General features: G+C 43.5%; 1 non-coding gene and 1 pseudogene across 1 annotated transcript; one reads left to right on the top strand and one right to left on the bottom strand.

Annotated features, from left to right (window-relative positions):
• The first annotated feature begins 10749 nt into the window (after positions 1-10749).
• LOC136478058 (uncharacterized) lies at positions 10750-18670 on the top strand (annotated as a pseudogene).
• TRNAN-GUU (transfer RNA asparagine (anticodon GUU)) lies at positions 12328-12399 on the bottom strand. The gene has a single exon. It is a non-coding gene; the product is annotated as a tRNA-Asn (tRNA).
• Positions 18671-19437: the final 767 nt, after the last annotated feature.

Here is a 19437-nt window from a genome sequence, read left to right as displayed (position 1 = left end):
AAGATTCTGTACAATTTTCATGAGAATTAGATAAGAAATGCTTCGATTTTGGAGTGGATCTTGTCAGCTATAGTGCAGCTATTTTCAGTATGTAGCAGTGGTGGAAGAATTGATATATGGCAACAATATAGAAGTCAAATGAAGCTCAAATTTTTATAGCTGCTAGATAACTTAATAAAGAACATCTCCACCAAATTTCGTGGTATTTGGATTTGTACTTTGGGAGATATGCTTATTTCTTTGAACGGTACAAAATCTGTCAGAAAAGTGACAAATGTTGGATTGATCTAGAGTCACTTTGATTGAAAGGTCCTCAAGTTGGAAACATGTTTACAAGTGTTTGAGGTACCTAAGTTTGGTTTTGAGATGATCTAGAAGCATGACAAGATATGAGTACAAGGCTATTTGATTGTGGAGTGTACTTTGCACATATTTGGTACTCAAATTGAAAGATCAAGATCAAACTCAAGTTGAAGATATAGTTTAAGTTCTAGATATGATTGGAAATCATTTGGTAGAAAGAAAATGACTTAAACAAGAAGAAAGAAAAGGACTTAAAGAAGGAATCAAGGTTACTCCCCAAGTTAAGTCCATCACTTGGATCAATCTATCAAGTCATTTCAAGTGAGTGTCAAGAATGATTCTTGGAGAGAGGTAACTTCTCCCTAGTGTAGGGGCTTGCCGCCTATGTGTAGGTGAACCAAGTGTGGTACTTGGAAGGCTAACATGGAAATGGTGATTTGAAGAACATTTGAGATGCTTAGTTGAAGCTATCAAAAGGGTTGATCAAGAAAAGCAAGCAACACCCAAAAAAGAGCTAGTCATGATATTTCAAGTGGTATTCTCAATTTGATGCTCTCATACAAGCAAAAATCAAAAGATAAAACAAGCCAACCACAATAAGAAAGTGCACTTGATCATAAGTGGTATTCATTTCATATGGGTGAAGAATAAAATTCAACATGGTATCTATTGGTCTTCACCAAGCTTATAATTAGACTTCACATTGCTATTAGAGTAATAAATTGGAATCTATGTGACTATCCTCTACTCCAACATAGCAAAGGTATCATTGTAATGTGCATGATCATTTCATCCCTTACTAGTATGTGGTTAGTGCATATAGTACATGCTTCATAGGATCATGCATAACAAATAAAATGCTCAAATTCATAGCCTACCACTATTGTTTGAATGATTACTTGATCTAGTGGTTAGTACATGAATTTGTTCATGAGCTAGTGAACCCAAGTACTTGACTCAATTTGGATTGCTAACAAGTGACAAGTACAATATTGGCAAGATAATCCTTGCAAGAGGTGTGAAGAAGCTTGTTATTGGTTCAAACCGGACTTGGAAGCATAGGCAGATTAATTTAGTTCAAGTCAGCCATAGAAGCTCATGATAGTGATAAGAGTATAAGCACAAGACAACAATGCAAGTGGATATCTAGTTTGTATGTTTCAAGTGGTATCTAGACTCAAGCATTTTATCAAGATTTCATAAGTGATGTCTAGATCAACTCACAAGTGATATCCTATAAGTGGTACTCATAAAGATAGCAAATGTTCAAGAAATGGTTTTTATTGATAAATCCAACAAGTGGTTCCAAACTAGAAAATTCTTTCAAGTGGTATCTACTTTATACAAGTGGTATTACATCTATATATAATATCAACCATGAAAGATGATGGTTCCACAAGTGATCCTCAACTTTAAGTGATCATCAAATGAAGAATGCATCCCTCAACTACAAGAGCTCAAGTGTATCAAATGGATGACCCATGCTATCACATAGGGGGAGATATACCACAAATTGATATCAAGATCAAAGATCCTATATGCGGTATTTCAAGAAGCCCTACACAAGTTACAAGTGGTATCTACAAGTGGTGTCATTACAATAAACAAGTGATGTCCATCAAAAATACAAGATTCAAGCCTCAACCATCTATCCCAAACGTATACCTTTGCATCAATAAGAAGCTCACCTTTTATGGAAATTGATGACAAAGGGGGAGAGATTATACAAAGATATGAAAGCTTTGAGATTGAGATTGTACAAAGGGGAGAGATAAAATATAAAAGCTCAAAGAAGTAAAGGTTGGACATGGACATGGACAAAGAGGGAGCAACATTAAAAAATAGATGGATCAAAATTCTTGGACAAAAAAAGCACACAAATAGGGGAGCAAGCTCATGAACTTTGATTGATTGCATTTGATATGTGCATATTCATGTGCTTGCTTGCATTGCATAAGCTTTCAAATTCAATATGCATGCTTATGTGGTGTATGCTAGTTATAGAACTTGAATGATGATTTGATAACTAGCATGCATAGGATGATAGCTAGACACTTGGTATGCCTTTCAAGTAATGCTAGTAGCTTGTTTTTAATGTTGATCTCACAAGGTATCTAGTGCTTTTATTTCCAAGTGATATCTAGCTAACCATGGTGCTAAGGATGAACTTAAAAGTGCAACTCCGATTGGTACACGCTTCAAAGGTTTATTCTATACACCTTAGCATCATTTTATAGTAATTACTCTCCCACAATTTTAATCTATGCATATGTACGAGCTTCAAATCAAACACTCTAGCACATATGTAGGGAGAGCAAATACTACCATTTCGGGTTTGTGGTACTTGTCCAAAATCATTTTCACATGGTAAAATTGCTTGGACAAGCAACATGAATCCAAAAGAGATTAATTTCCATATCTTTATAGAGTTATCATCAATTACCAAAAAGGAGGAGATTGAAAGGTCCTTGTATGGTTTTGGTAATTGAGTGATAACCTAGGTGGACTAATTATGTTTATATGAGATACACAGGTGATTAGTCTACAAATACATGTGTGTGAGCAACATATGCCATGAAGGTGAAAATGGCTTGGAGATGTTGCAAAGCTCACACATGTGATGATGAAGGAGCTCATTGCACATGAGACATGACATTGAGTCATGTGATCAAGGTGGAGAAGATCAAGACAAGACTCGGTTTGATGGACCGGTTGCAAGCGTGAAGGGCAAGACGAAGGCTTTGGAGCGATGGACCGCGTGGCGGTGAAGCTTGAGCAAGACTTGGCCCCGATGGACGAAGGCAACAGTGAAAAGCAAGTGATGTCAGGATCGATGAACCAATATGATCACGTGATGATATGAAGTGGATCATATCATTATTGATCATGTTGGTGCATGTGTTGCATCAACATTGGAGGATATGGAATGGAATGCACAAGGCAAAGGTATAACCTAGGGCATTTTATTTCACCGGTTATAGGTGTGTAGAGAAGTTTATGACCGGGTTTAGGATAGATGGCCATACTATCAAGAGGGGCAAACTTATTTGCATATCGGTCATCTAGTGTCACTCGAGTGATCTAACTTTGCATCATCACTAGGATCGAGTGGCGTGGTAAGTTGAGTGGCTAGCACCCCTAAAAATGTTTGTGAAAATATGCTAACACATGTGCACAAGGTGATACACTTAGTGGTTGGCACATTTGAGCAAGGGTGAAGAAGGTAGGGTTGAAAACGAGTTAGTCGCGCTAGTTACAGAGTGACCGAACGCGTTCGGTATGGTGACCGGACATATCTGGTATTTGGCGACGTACTCAGCGACCGGACGTGTCCGGTCGCCACACCAGACGTGTCCGGTGTGAATCAACAAAGACGGTGTTCGGTAGATCTGTTGATCGGACGCTGGCAGCGTTCGGTCTGGAGTGACCGGACACGTCCAGTCGTCAATGGGTGCTTACCATACTTGACCGGACGCTGAGGCTCAGCGCCCGATCGGCCCTAGAGGCTTACTAGACTCGACCGGACACAGCGGTTGAGCGTCCGGTCATTTCGTGCTGAGCGTCCGGTCGTCTTATCAGAGAGCCATTGGAGGCAACGGTTGGACATGTGGCGGTCTGGTAGCTACCGGACACGTCCGGTATAGCGACCAGACACGTCCGGTATTCATGATCGGTGCGTCCGGTGCAGCGTCCGGTGCTACGTCCGGTCGACCCGAAAAACGCCTAGTGAAGGGGTAATGGCTAGTTTAGCCCATGGGGTTATAAATAGAAGTGGCCTTCGGCCATGGCTGGTGCTGAGCACCTTGGGAGACTTTATGTCCATGCTTGAGAGTGCTTAGGAGCCCTCCATCTCACACATACTTGATAGTGATCATCCGATTGTGTGAGTAAGAGATTCTAGTGCGATTGTATTGTGAGGTTGCATCGAGTGGCACTAGGTGATCGAGTTGCAAGCTGGTGGTGCTTGTTACTCTTAGAGGTTGCCACCTCCTAGATGGCTTAGTGGTGGTCTCCGTCAAATCCCACAAGAAGCTTATGCGGCACTCCAGAGAAGTGCTTTGTGAGGGGCATTTTGCTCGCCCCGCGGGAGCCGCGAAGAGCAACTTTAGTAAAGCGTGTCATTGAGCTACCCTCACTTTGAGGTAGGTTCTTGCGGCGCCCGACGTGCGGGCTTGGCGGGTGATGCCAATTAGCCACCGAACCATCAAGTGAGCGGTCGACACAACGGGGACTAGCGTGTTGGTAAACACGTGAACCTCGAGAGAAAAATCATCGTGTCAACCTTGTTCTTCCTGTTGGTTTGCATCCCCATTACACAAGCTTGCGATTACTTTCATATGCATTGAGCTTGTGTTGTTGCTTTTGTAATTAGTTAGCTTGTGTAGCTTGCTAGTTACCTTCTTGCTTGTGTAGCATAGAAGTAGCTCCCTTGCGTGACTAATTTGGTTTGTGTAACCTTGTTAGTCACATTGCTTAGTTTGTGTAGCTAATTAATTGCGCTCTCTAATTTGGCATTGGTTGCCTTGTTATTGAGCATTGCTAGTGAGCTTAGGTGGCTTTGTGCTTTTGCTTACTAGCATGTGTAGGAGCTCCCTTGTTGCTTAGAGTACTAGTGGCATAGGTTTGTGTGACCTTGCTTCTAGAATTGGTTAGGAGAGCTCTAGCTAGCTCGGCACCTTTGTTGCTTAATTAGTATCTTTGAAAGGTGCTAGTGAATATAGATAGAGGGGTGTAGTCTTGGCTAGACTGATAGTTTTAATTCCGCACTTGTTTCGGTTAGCCGACGCGATTAATTTAAAAAAGGATTATTCATCCCCCCTCTAGTTGCCATCTCGACCCTTTCACCATGGCGGTGCCCTTCCTCCCTCAAACCACGGTGGCACCCCTCCTCCCTTTCACTCCCACCAAGGCGGCGCGACTTGACCATGGCAGTGAGCGTGGCCCGTCTCGCCCAGCGACGCGCGTGGGGGCGTAGATCCGGCTGCCACCTCCTCCCTGGCGGCAGATCCGGCCCCCTCCTCCTCGGTGGCAGATCTAGCCCCCCTCCTCCTCCTCGACAGTGGAACCGGCCGTCACCTCCTCCACGGTGGTGGATCCAGCCCGCTCCACCTCCCTGACGGTGGAACCGGCCCCAACCTCGTCCCCAGCGGTGGATCCGGCCTACTCCTCCTCCCCGGTGGTGGATCCAGCCCCCACCTTGTCCCTGGTGGTGGATTTGGCCCCACCTCGTCCATGGTGGTGGAACCGGCCCTACCTCATCCACGGCAGTGGATCCGGACACCACCTCCTCCACGGTGGTGGATCTAGCCCGCTCCACCTCCCTTGTGGCGGAACCAGCCCCAACCTCCTCCCCAGCGATGGATCCGGCCTGCTCCTCCTCCCCGGTGGTGGATCCGACCCCACCTCATCTCTGGCAGTGGATTCAGCCCCACCTCATCCCCGGTGGTGGATCCAGCCCCCACCTCGTCCACGGTGGTGGATCCGGCCCCCACCTCATCCACGGCGGCAGATCCGGATGCCACCTCCTCCATGGTGGTGGATCTAGCCCGCTCCACCTCCCCGGTGGTGGAACCGGCCCCAACCTCCTCCCTAGCGGTGGATCCGGCCCCCACCTCGTCCCCAGCGGTGGATCTGGCCCCCATCTCATCCACGGCGGTGGATCCGGCCCCCACCTCTTTCCCGGCAGTGGATCTAGCACCCTCCTCCCCGACGGCGAGCGGATCTGGTTGAGGAGGCGAGCGGCATGGATCCGGCGACGGCAGATCCCAGCGGACGAGATCCGACGACGTGGATGGGCTTGTTGTAGGTTGAAGGAGAATCTGACGTGTGGGACCCACACGTCAGTGAGTGGAGGGAGAGAAGCAGCCGGGGTGTTTTGGTTCATACGGAAGATGTGTACACGTATACGGCCTGACAGTGGGCCCAGACACCCAGAAGACATAGAAAATGGTAAGTATCATGTAGAAGAAGAATTGTAATGGCAAGTTTTAGAATAGGTGAATTTTAATCGTACATCTCAAAGTTCTGAGAATTGTAATGGTACCAATCCAAATAACCCTTAAGTTATTGGAGCCTGCTGTTTCTTTTGCATTTAGCATATAGCTAAATAATAAAAGCCACTTGTTTTGCACTTGCATTTAGTGCTTCTCCTTGGACGAGAGGCGTGGGCTGATTTTCGTGCTGGTGATGGTGGTTATGCCGCTTGTTACATACTATTATAGCAAAGGTATGGTTTAATGAAATTTCCACTTTTGATTTTTTTTTGATTTGGCCATATTGCTCAATGGAAAGAACTCTTCTATTGTTCCTGAAACTGCTCACCAGTCAGTAAAATAAAAAAATCAGGCAGCAGATTGCATAGGAACTTCTGGATATCCATACCCATCTGGTCTCTGGTGGGGCTCTTGTCGCTGCATCAACACAGGAAGGAATTCAGTGCCACTCACAAGAAATTTTGCAAGCTTAGGGCCATATGTTCCGCCTCAAGGCAGGCAGGAGGTCGACGCCGCTAACTGATTTTAGATGCCTTAATTATTTTTTTGAGCAAGAATGAGGGAGTGTTGTATAAGGAATTTGAGCGTCCTGATGCACTATATAGTGTTTTGTATCCATACTATGCAAACATTCTATGAAAACAAAATGTATTATATATGAATCACTAAGATCTGAATATTCTGTTGGTCCTGATATTTGCATTTAAACAAATAATTTTCATTCAAGTTTCTTGCTTTGAAAGAATATATTTGACATGCAGTTACTTGCATATGTTTATATTTTTTAGTATGGTATATGCACCATCCATTTTAGGCGGATGAGCATTATAGGGACCATGTGAATTTGTGTTGTGAAGAAATCATTTCTCTCATTCCAATAATAATGATGTTAACCAGTCGGAAACAAATGTAGCATTAACATTTTTAATTCATTGTAAGTCCATAGAAGATATAAAATCTATGGCCTGTAACTATAGCATATTGTTTTTTCTTTTCTTTTCTCACACAACTATCACGAGTACTTTCAGTGTAGCATGGCTGACAAGATAGATATTGTTGAAGGGAAGTCTCGAGCGGACGGTATAACACCCGTTGTAACAACTTACGAGTACGATCCTAGCTAGGATAATGTTAGGATAATGCTTTTAGATTAATTTGGTCTAGCTATGACACTTTGTTTTTTTTTATTAAATGACACTTTAACGTTGATATTTAATTTTTACGGTATTATCTTATCTTGTGATCCGTGTGTTTTTAGTACAAATTATTAGCTATTCCGTAGCAATGCACGGGTACGCTACCTAGTGAATAAAAACTAGCAGGTTGCAATATTTGGGCTTTGTGCCTATACTGACTCAACGACTTTCGTCCGCTGCAATTATGTTCATGTCGCAAAGTTGATTTCGAGCTACCCCTCCTGATATATCTATCTATGTTTATATCTATATCTATATACACTAAAAAATACGCAGAGGTATCGTCGTACTGCCCCGCTCTGCTAAGCTCGTTCCTAGATTTTTTTTTTGACTCGCTCCTCCAAATCAGAAGCGGATATCAAATCAAATCAAATTAAATCGTTCTAAATCTGAATCGGAAAAAATATCAAACCAAATAAAATGAAATTGGAAAAAAATACAAGTCCTCCAAATCAGAATTGAATATCAAATCAAATAAATCATTCTAAATCCGAATCAGAAAAAATAAAATATCAAACCAAATCAAATGAAATCAGGAAAGAAATACAAGTCAAATGCGTAGGGTATCGTCGTACCGTCCCGCCCTGCTCAGCCCGCCTCCGGATTTTTTTGCCTTGCTTGTCGAAATCAGACTCGGATATCAAATCAAAATAAATCGTTCCAAATCCAAATCAGAAAAAAGAAAATATCAAACCAAATAAAATGAAATCGAAAAAATACAAGTCAACGTTGGTGTTTGGCACGCGGTGTTGAGGCTGAGGTCTCTGCTCGATGTGAACAACGGCCTGTTGCTACAGTTGAACTCGAACTCGACCTTGCATCGCCTGCGCGAGGGCTCGTGGGGCAAAAAAATACACCCCTGTAGGACTGAAGGAACCCGTGCAGTACCGGATGCGGATCTGAGTTAGGCAGCAACGGAGAGAGGGGCGTGAGCGGACGTCGCTGTTGACGGTCATTAACACATGTTTTGACCATCAATATTCCACCCAAAAGCATGATAAAGTGAGGTAAAATATTATCACATGTGTTGCATTTTGTTTATAAATTCATCTAGTTTCACTTGTGCTTGTAGAATTATTTGTATGCTGAAAATTATAGCAAAAATGGCCTAAAATGTGACAAATATGAACATAGGGAGCAAGTGGACGTGGCAGGGGGCCTTGGGCCCACTTGGCCATGCCGGTCGGCCCCACAAGGGTGTCGCCCGAGGTGCCAAGTGGCCTGGCCACGTCACCGATTCGTGGGAGAGGTCCTCCAAGCCTTCTCCAGCGTCGATCTCAAGTCGTGGGAGAGGTCCTCCAAGCCTTCTCCAACGTCGATCTCAAGTCGGTTTGCATCAAGGGTCAGGATTGAGTGGTCTTGGATCCATGGGTCCACTGTCATGGACTTGGAGCCCTCCAACCGACCTTGGAATCGCCTTACCTGCCAAATCTTCACACGTGCCATTAAGACAACCGCATTTGGGAGCCAACCAAGGCCCTACGATCGAAAGGCGGCGCAATCCTACACCGGCTAGCGCCCCTACCCCGCCGCCCGGCGCCCAAGTTTGCTCCACCGACCTTCTACACCCTCTATAAGTACCCCCACTGCCTCTCCACACTATAAAAGGGGCAGTGGTATTCGGTGGAGAAGGGCACCATCTCATTCCATCACTCCAAGTGAGAGTAGTAGTTAGACGAAGCTCTGTAGCTTTACTACTTAGAAGTAAAAGATAGGGAGATAGTGAGGAGAAGCTTGGGGAGGAGTCGGAGCTGTCGGCATCCTCTCCACTTGTGCTTCGGCGGATGAAGCTCTTCTTTGAGTGAAATCTGGTATCTTTTCTATGGTAACTCTACTCTTTTGCATTACTTAAGTATTATTTATATTATTATGTTTACTGGTTTCACCGTTTGGTTAGGGTGCTCTGATCTGTTAGCTAGGATTAGAGTAGTGAGTTTATGATTAAGCGTGGTGCTTAGGCTATAACTTTCCTACATTTGTGGCTAGGCCTCAAGATAGATTGTGGTAGGTGGCAGGTGGTGACAGCCCTGTCCATCCTCTGTATTCCACCACGATAGGTTTAGTTATTAAATCGTAGGGCTCGTGATAGACCTTGTCTAGTTATCTCTCCTAGGTTGCTAGGCGGGCCGTGCCCCGAAGTAAACAACCGTGATATAGTCTTCTTAAGTCTTGCCTTAGTTGATAGAAACCACATATATCCTCTCTACCTGTTACTTTTACCCTTGGATACTCTTAGTTCTTAACTAGTCCACTTCGCGTTTCCCGTGAAAATTCGATACCTTGGAATACTCCTAGGTGAAAGCTACATTGACATTCGTGTGCTTACGGATTTATCTGTTTGCCATATCTAGTGTCAACAGTCGCTGCCTCGCGTGGCTCGCAAGGAGAGAGTGCAGCGCGGGGAGGGGTGGAATCGGTGGATTGAGAAAAGAAAGTTAGGGTTAGGGGCCAGCCACCGGGCCTTAGCAGGCCAGGGTGGTCGGGAGAGAGAGAGCGGCTCTTAGTAGGCCAGGGAGAGAGTGCGGGCTCTTTTTTATTTTTTAGGGGAAGAGAGTGCGGCACTTAGCAGGCTAGGGTGGTCACCGGGCCTCTCACCAAATTGCGGGCCGTGCCGGGCAGCCCGCGTGCCTGGGGCGCGTCCCAGGCACGGTCCTGTATACCGGGCCATGCCAGCCTGGGCCCACTCGCTACCGGGCCGGGCCGTGTTCGTGTTGGGCCAAAAAATACGGGCTTCATGTCGGGCCGTCGGGCCAATAGCTGCATGCCCATATATAGCAGTACTTAGCTGACAATTGCGCCTTGTCGCTATCAATGTGAAGCGGAACTATTTTGTATGGTTGGAGGAATGTGGAGACAGCTTTGCATTTTCTATATAACAAGATTTATAGATTTCTTAATATGTTTATCTGCGCCATAACTCACGTTTGTCGATGTAGTTGTACATAAAAATTCATGATCCTCGTGTAACGCACGACATATATGTAGTGAAACATATTTTTGTTTTTTGAGGGGATAGTGAAATATATACGTGCCTTGTGGCGGTCGCGAAAAAGAAGTTGATTTCAAACTGAAAAAGTTTTCGGCCCATTAAAAATGCGGCCCAAGAGAGAATATCTTCTGTCCTCGAGCTAAAAAAAACCTTTCGGCTCAGGCCCAGAAAACCCAGTGCTTAGCGTCTACTAGCTACACGTAAACGTCACATGAAAACGTAGATTACTATATAGCGCTTTCGTTCTTTCGTGGGCGGGGGGAAAAGCCCAGCCGCGAAACTCTGGCCGCGAACTCTCTGGCATCTTCGTCCCGGCCTCGAGCCACCCACGTTCCTACACGTTCCACGGTCTCGAAGCCCAGCACCACGTGACCCCGAGCAACCCTTCTCCGGCGGCGTCGCGGTGAGCTCAACATGGCCATGCTCCTCCTCCGCCGACTCCCGCTGCTCCGCCTCCTCCGGCTGCTGCACACTGAATCGGCGGCTTCGACCTCCTCGTCCTCCACACCTCCCCCGCCTCTCCAGAAGCCTCACGCCACCGCCGTGGGGCCAGGATCACGCCGCCTGCGGTTCCCCAATGCCACGCCCGTCGAGTCAGTGCGGGGGGCTTCGAAATCGTCCTCCGCTGCCGCCTATCTCGCTATCGGCGCGGCCGCCGCGCTCGCTTCGCTGCCGGTGGCCTACGCAGACAGCAATGAGCAGGTTTTGTTCATTGGCTTCTCTATTGCTCGATTTTTTTTTTGTCCAATTCTGGGAGTGAGATTTGCATGATTTGAGCTTGCTTTGTGTTTGCAGGGCGCGTTCGACACAGCAGGGAGTGTTGTTCCCGCGGATGGGGAGGATTTGGCCCGCAAGGAGAGGAAGAGGATATTGGAGCTTGTCCAGAGCCGAGGGATGCAGCGCGGGTCATACCCGCAGTTTGATGTTGCAGTGAAGGGCCAAAAGGTTGTTCTTTCCCCCCAAATTTTCTGGCAATATATATGTTTATTAGCATTTGAAAAATCGTCCCAATTTTTTGCTCCTATTTTCGTGAAATTAAGTACACTGTACACATTTTATGGTAGAAAGAAGAATTGTAGGAGGATTGGGCATGATTATGTGGCAAATGTAGAAACATGTGTGCTTATTTGAGTTAAGTGTGAGTATCAGTACATGAGTAAGTACACTGCACATTTTATGGTAGAAAGAAGAATTGTAGGAGGATTGGGCATGATTATGTGGCAAATTTAGAAGCATGTGCGCTTATTTGAGTTAAGTGTGAGTATCAGTACATGAATACTGTGAGGTAGGAAGCTTTCGAAATTATGCATGGTTACTATTAGAGCACAGCAGGGCTGGGCTGTTCTCTAGAAATGACATGCAATCTGACTATTAGTACCATAGCAAGTTAGAAGCATAGCTTATCTTTTCTGCTATCATTATCATTTATCAGTAGCAGCCATGTTTAATCATCACTCGATGATAACGACTATATTTCTCTGATTTGGTTTGTTTTTTGACCAGGTGGTTGTTAAATTCAACATGCCATCTACTTGCAATGTGTCACACCTTATCGTTGATCTTGTAACGCATATCGGACTTGAGGCAGAACAACTTGGTGGTGGCTCGGAGGTTCTAGTGCGTGCTTGGGACAGGTTAGGAAAGAAAGTATATTTCATGAGAAATGTATTATGCAATTACCTTTTGCCATTCATGGCAAGCACAAATCACAAACAGAATAATTTCAGCTTTAATCTCCATGCATCGTCCTGTGGATTTATATGCTCTATGTATACTGGTTTTCAGCTTCTGATAAACCACATATCTAGGCCTTCTGTTTATTCTTACATTAAAGAATGAATCAAATCTCCCCAAGTAGGATTCGAACCTACGACCAGTCAGTTAACAGCCGACCACTCTACCACTGAGCTACTGAGGAACAAGGGGAGATTCGACCTCCTAGAGTTCAATTCCCGCTCTCAACCCGTGAATAATATGAGTCCGAAGCTTCTTTCATAACTCCCGGAATTTCTTTGTAGTGGCTCCATTCCATGCCTCATTTCATAGGGAAGCCCAAAGTGGCTCTATTTCACTTCCTAGCACTTCCTATCATTTAATATCCATCCCTTTGGAGAACCCCATTAGCTGATTTTCCTGCGATCTCATGAAGCCACGTCACCATATAGGGCCCGCTTCTTCCCACCTTGGTCGATGCATCAATGACTACTTTGCCTCTTCTCCTTCCCAGTGCGGTAAACGCGGGCACCTATTCTTCTCTAGCATATGAACGGACGAACTGCTCCAACTCACGATTAAATAAACAACCACTCACAGCCTCCTCAGTTGGTGTGGAAATGATTGCTTCATAAAACCGCCATGAGAAACTGAGTGGTCAGTTAGATTTATATAAGCTAGCAAGGTTCCTACGGCTCCATTCACCCTTTCGTTCATCTGGCTCGTGGACCAGGTGCTGGCCTTCTCGATTGTGAGAGCCATGCCAGCCATCTCCCTTGGCGCCAGCTTTGTCGTGGTGGAGGGGCGGGGACCATCAGCACGTCGCAGCGGCGTGCCACCAGTAGCAGCAGTGGGAAGAGGTGAGGGCAAGGAGAAGCCTTGCTCGTGTTCAAGAGACGGCAGTGGCGGGGCAAGCGACGGGGGAAGAGTGGGGGTCAGAGGCCCGCACGGCACGAGCCAGCCTTGCGCTCCGCCCACATCCAGCGTCGCGCCCCTTCCGCGCACCGCGCGCTCCGCCGACATCTACGCCACGCTTCACACTGCTGTCCTGCATCGCTTGGTGGCGCTCACAGTTCTTCGGCCGGCACCAACGCAATAGATGATAATTCTTTTTTTAAACTGCGAGATGGCGATTATTTCACATGAGGAAGGATAGACAGCGAGCAGTCTAAGGCATGGACGCATGGTAGTTCAATACTTCAATCATTTCTTCTATTTTCTTTTTTTTTCATTCTTTTTAATTTTCAACTTTAATAGTATGTCAAAGTTGCGCCATGATCCAATAAAACACTACAAAGTTCCCGCAGCAACGCGCGGGGTATCATCTAGTTGACATAAGAGATGTCATTTATAGTGCACATTGTTAATTGGGTGACTGAAGAGGGTTCTATTAAATGATGTGATTCATTTTTGTTGATGAATTCTCCCGTCCATACAAATCCCTAATCCCTGCATTTTTCTCTTTCCTACCCCCTTGATAATGTTTGCTCATGATAGTAGAATAGAAAATCATTGCAGTTCTGAAAAGTGCATTATAAGCTTCTTTAATAGAATATTTTACCCGCAAATGGCCTTTTTCGATTTCGGTCCGTTGCATAGATAAGGGTTTCCCAAGTCTTATAGATGTATATGGTATACCAATATATTTTATTTACTCAAGTGCTTCTTTTCCAGTCCAGCTGCACGTCAAATCACACTGAACCCTCCCAAGAAGACTAGCACCGGGGATCACAATGAAGATGGTCTCTGTGTTCTGATATTTGAGCCACTTATCGGATCAGATTATTCTGTTAGTTATTTTCGACCCTTCATTGACGACTTCTGAAAGAAGTTTGTTCTGTTATTTCTCTTTATATCATGATTCTTTTTTCAGGAAATTGAATTCATCAAGCGTGGGAGTTTTAGTTTGAAAGAACTTGAGGCTTTGATCAGTGCTTTAAAAATTGCCGGTGAAAAAAATGTTAAGGGGTCATCAGGGAAAAACACACCAAGAAAAGGAAATGGTCAGAGATCTAAGCATGTACCCTCTTTGGAGAAAATTGTATCTGATTTAGAGGTTATGGGTGTTAGAGTCTATGGATTTGATGAAACATCAAGTGTTCCAATGGATGGCACTGTAATCTGGGAGAACCTTGCAGGATATGAACCTCAGAAAAGGTATGTGCCACCAGTTTGCTATTCCTTTCCTCTTTTTTACCAGCTTCTTAATGTACCATGAATTAGGATAACTGACAAATTTCCAGTGACCAAAAGCAGCTGTGGTTTTCAGGAAAAAAAATCTAAAACATATTTTTTGAGAACAGTAAAGTTCAAATATTATCCAATTAAATATGTATATACATCTGTGTCTAATCAAAAGGAGCATTTTATTGAGAGATATTTGTTTTTTGCTGACTTTTAGAGATGAAGCCCCAAATTCATTGTTGTTTATTTTGGCTTCCTGTCAGGGATTCCTATTAGTCTTATTACTTACTAGACAAATGATTTTTGTGTACTCCATTCTGAAATTGTTGTCTTTAAGCTTGAAAAGTGTTTCTTCTCCTAATATAGGGAAATAGAGGATACCATACTCTTAGCTTTACAGAGTCCTGAAGTGTATGATGACATTGCTCGTGGTACGCGCTGCAAATTTGAGACAAATAGACCTCGAGCTGTTCTTTTTTAGGGCCCACCTGGTGAGTTGCCTGAATCTCACCTTGATTAATGCCTAAAAGTAGGTTCTTGCGGTTATCTTGTATACTGTGCTGAGAGCTGCAGTAGAAGATAGCTTCATTGAGTTTATTTCACAATAAAGAAAGCTTACAAGGTTTGTTAATAACCCACTGAATATTTATACGAAGAAACCACGAGAGCACCTTGCAAGCAAGACCTGAGAGTGGAAAACCCACATGTTCCTTTTTATACACCACTAATATTTATATGAAGAAACCACAAGAGCACCTTGCAAGCAAGACCTGATGCTGGAAAACCCACATGTTCCTTTTTATGCACCACTGTCCTGATTGCTTGCACTCTCAGGTTGCTGTGTTCACACACTTACCATCTATCACTCATTATTTTAGGGACAGGCAAGACATCTTCAGCTCGAGTTATTGCCAAACAAGCAGTGAGTATTATATTTTTTGTATTGTCCCAAAGTAATGTTTGGATGAGCATTTCTTGAATATGATGAATATTTTATTCAGTTAGCCTTTGATTTCTTCTCTGCAAATTTATAGCTGATGCCAATTATCTTTTTAGTAGAATTAATTTGTTATTTGCTCATTTCTTGTATTAGGGAGTTCCACTACTATATGTGCCACTTGAGGTTGTTATGTCAAAATATTATGGTGAAAGCGAGCGTCTATTGGGATCTGTTTTTTCACTTGCAAATGATCTTCCTGAAGGAGGTATTATATTCCTAGATGAGGTATATATCGTAATCTTTGTAGCATACACGCTCAAGCCATTGCAAAATGTATTGAACATCGTGTGTGTATGTGTGCGTGCGCGCGCTGTTATAGGTGGATTCTTTTGCTATTGCTCGAGACAGCGAAATGCATGAAGCTACACGAAGAATCTTGTCAGTAATTCTGCGACAGGTAGGGTCCTTGTTTATTTTCCTTGTAGGGGAAAATAACCTTTCCTTATTACTACCTCCTGATTTGCACATTTTGTGTAGTCATTGGTCAAGAAGAAATCAAAAATAAAATTAGTTCTCTTGGTGAAGAATAATCCAATAAAGTCACAGCACTTGTTAGTTGCCTTCCCTCCGCAAGTCATTTTGTCCATTTTAGGGGGCACCTTTTCCATCTATGGCACATCAGCAGCCATTAAAGTGTCTCTGTATCACGTTCCACTGGACAGAAATATCACTGTTCTTTGCTAATGTGTTGCATACGGCTATACTCATTCACCGGTGAATGTGGAGACCGGAATATTTCATATTCCTTAATCTAAAAAAAGTGCTGCGTGTTAGAGTTGATACCCCGCAGTTTCCTAACATACAACTGAACATGGTCTGCATTGATGGTTACTGCTGTCGGCATATGTGCACTTGGTCTCTTAACACAATGCTTATTGTTGTTAGTTCCATAAAGAACATCTTTCTAAGATACTAAATAGTATGTATGTTTTGTAGATCGATGGATTTGAGCAGGATAGACGGGTGGTAGTCATTGCTGCAACAAATAGAAAGGAGGACCTTGATCCTGCTCTCATCAGGTGCAGTTTTCTATTGGTGTGCCCTTTCTTTCCTTGCAAGCAGTCCCAAATAGTTTTGGCATGGCCAGCTGATTATTGTTCTCTTTCAAAAGCTCTGTTGTTTCTTGTTTTCCTGTTTGCATATTTCCTAAGAGGCATAGATCTCAACGTTTAAGCTGCTAGCGAACCAATAGTTCAACATTGAACTAAGCCGCATAACCTTGTGGCATTTCTAAAATTTGAGTTCTGACCAACTCGCTCATATTTCCCGTACATATTATTCTTGTAAAAGGTACCTCTAACTTATTTCTTTTTCTGGTGCACCATTGCAGCCGTTTTGATTCAATCATCTGCTTTGGCTTACCGGATCAGCAAACTCGTGTGGAAATAGCTGCACAGTATGCCAAGCACTTGACTAGATCAGAATTAGTTCAATTTTCATTGGCCACTCAAGAGTAAGTACTACAATTTGAACACAGGATTTAACATGTTTATGTTGCATTTGCAAGCCTGTACCATAAAATTGAATGGACACATAAAAGTCTTGATGGTTGATTACAGTTTTACAGATTCGTATCTACCCATATTCTTGGTTAGCTGGTGAGGATGCATATATACTGTGTGGCACCATATCTGGTGCAACCTGTGATTAGAGTTAGAGATGTCCAGAAAACCAGTACTAGTTTGCAGCTACTTCTGGCTTGTGCTCAGCCAGTATGGAATTCCAAGCCTAATCTCTTGAATTCAACCTTCACATCTGGTAGTTAGTCAATTTCTAAATTAACAGTACATCTGGTTATGAAGTTTTCCCAGTCTTGTTTAACTGGTGAAATTATGTGTTACTAAGAAAGATCTAATTAAGCGACAGTCAAAAGAAAATGGGGATTTGTTGACAACTTGGATGTCAAAATTCAGATGTTTGTATAATTTTCGATAGATCAGTGCAATAGTTATGTCTTGTTTCATTATTATTTTTTGCCTTTTATGTTCTTAGCCATTTAACGTTTTAACCATGGGAACTATATTATGGACGACTACTCAAAATAATGTTATGGAGTAGAGAATATCTTATGCATATAATTTGATGTTCTGACCATCCTGTAATTCCGAGTAACAGTACTATCAACTTGATTTATGGGAAATTGGGAATCGATGCACTTTTCTGAGGCCCCGTTTAGATCCCACCTAAAATCCAAAAATTTTCAAGATTCCCCGTCACATCAAATCTTGCGGCACATGCTGGAGTATTAAATGTAGGTAAAAAGAATAACTAATTACACAGTTTGTCCGTAATTGGCGAGACGAATCTTTTAACCCTAAATAGTCCATAATTGGACAATTTTTGTCAAATACAAACGAGAGTGCTACAGTAGCCAAAAGCCAAAAATTTTCGCATCTAAACGGGGCCTGAATTCAGTCGGCTACTCAAACTGTTCAATAATCATTTGAGACAACTGGTCCGTATGCAGTCGTTGAGTTCTGACTAGTTCTGAACATTGATTGCAGGATGTCAGGAAGAGATATCAGGGATGTGTGCCAACAAGCTGAAAGACACTGGGCGTCAAAGATTTGCCCCTTGTTTAGTTCGCGAAATTTGGATTTTGGGGCTACTGTAGCAACTTCGTTTTTATTTGACAAATAGTGTCCAAACATTGACTAATTAGGCTTAAAACGTTCGTTTCGCAATTTCCCACCAAACTGTGCAATTAGTTTTTCTTTTCGTCCACATTTAATGCTCCATGCACGGGCCGGAAACATTCGATGTGACAGGTACTGTAGCAACTTTTTGGATTTTGAGGTCCAACTAAACAAGGGCTTGGAAATTGGTCTGCAAAAGTTCCTTTTTTTATGGTTTCTATGATTAGCGTTTCACCTTGCCATTTTGTATTTTTTTATTATAGTTAATAAGGGGGCAGGTCACAAAAGATGAGAAGGGAGAGCCGAGTCTTCCTCCAATTGACGAATACCTTTCCTGTGCTGAACAGAGACGGAAGTCCTTGCCTGATAGAACGAGACGGACATCCAGGTCCCCTGCCCTTAAGTTAGCATGAGTCTACTTACCAGTTTACCTTACATGCTCATATACTACCGAATGTAGTTCAAATGGGAATGTGTGTAGGCTTTGCTAAACAGTTTTTTTATGCGACCTATGCTTAATACTCAGGAAATGTGACATCTATGATCTATCCAGTTTTTGACGGCAGCACACCAGAAATTTTGGAGAGGAAAGCTTAAGTGACAGATAAATGGCTTTCTTGTATTGTTTTTCTAAACTAATGTACAGAGATTATCAACGCACAAGTGAATATCATGTTTAAGTGCCAATGCCATCTCTTAACATGAACATTTGGTACATTTTGACAGACAATAATTTTGACAGACAGTGTGCTTTTTCTGGTCATTTTTTGCAGTCATTGCTCATATATCTTTATTTATAGTTTTATACTGATTAGATTGGACATAAAGGTGATAGGTGTGGACTTGTCTCGAAAGTCATTCCTGGTGATCATCTTAATTTGGACTTGTGAGTTGCAAAAGGTCTACTGAAAAAAATAGGGAAACTCCAGCGTGTTCTTTTTATGATAAATCTATCATTATTTCTTGTGGCATCAAATTTCTTTATTGAGTACTAGTGGTGGTTATAGTTTCAAATGTTGGCAATTCTGGATCTAATAATGATAGCCTGTTCGCTTGCTCGTAAACGATCGTAAATTTCCAGCCAGGAACAGTGTTTTTATCTCACACCAAACTAGCCAGCAGTAAATAATCCACAATCGTTTACGGCCTCCCGAACAGGCTATGAAAACAAGCTCTTTGTTATAGAATAGTGTCGGGGACCTAATACCAGGGTACCCCAGGAGGTGGAACCGATAACCACCAAATGTAAAAAACTCCTGGACGCATAAGGGCGCCATGTCATCCCTTGTTCGAGTGACAGGGGTTCGGTTCCGCCTCGCCTAACACCTTTGAGACAGGCTCGGTCTCGCCCGAGGGCCGAGGGATAAACTCCGTCTCGCCCGACGCCTTGAGGACGGGCTCGGTCTCGCCCGAGGGCTGAGGG

Source organism: Miscanthus floridulus, chromosome 8, assembly GCF_019320115.1.
Source record: "Miscanthus floridulus cultivar M001 chromosome 8, ASM1932011v1, whole genome shotgun sequence".
Classification (NCBI taxonomy): Eukaryota; Viridiplantae; Streptophyta; class Magnoliopsida; order Poales; family Poaceae; genus Miscanthus; species Miscanthus floridulus.
This window is presented reverse-complemented; position numbering and strand designations above follow the sequence as displayed.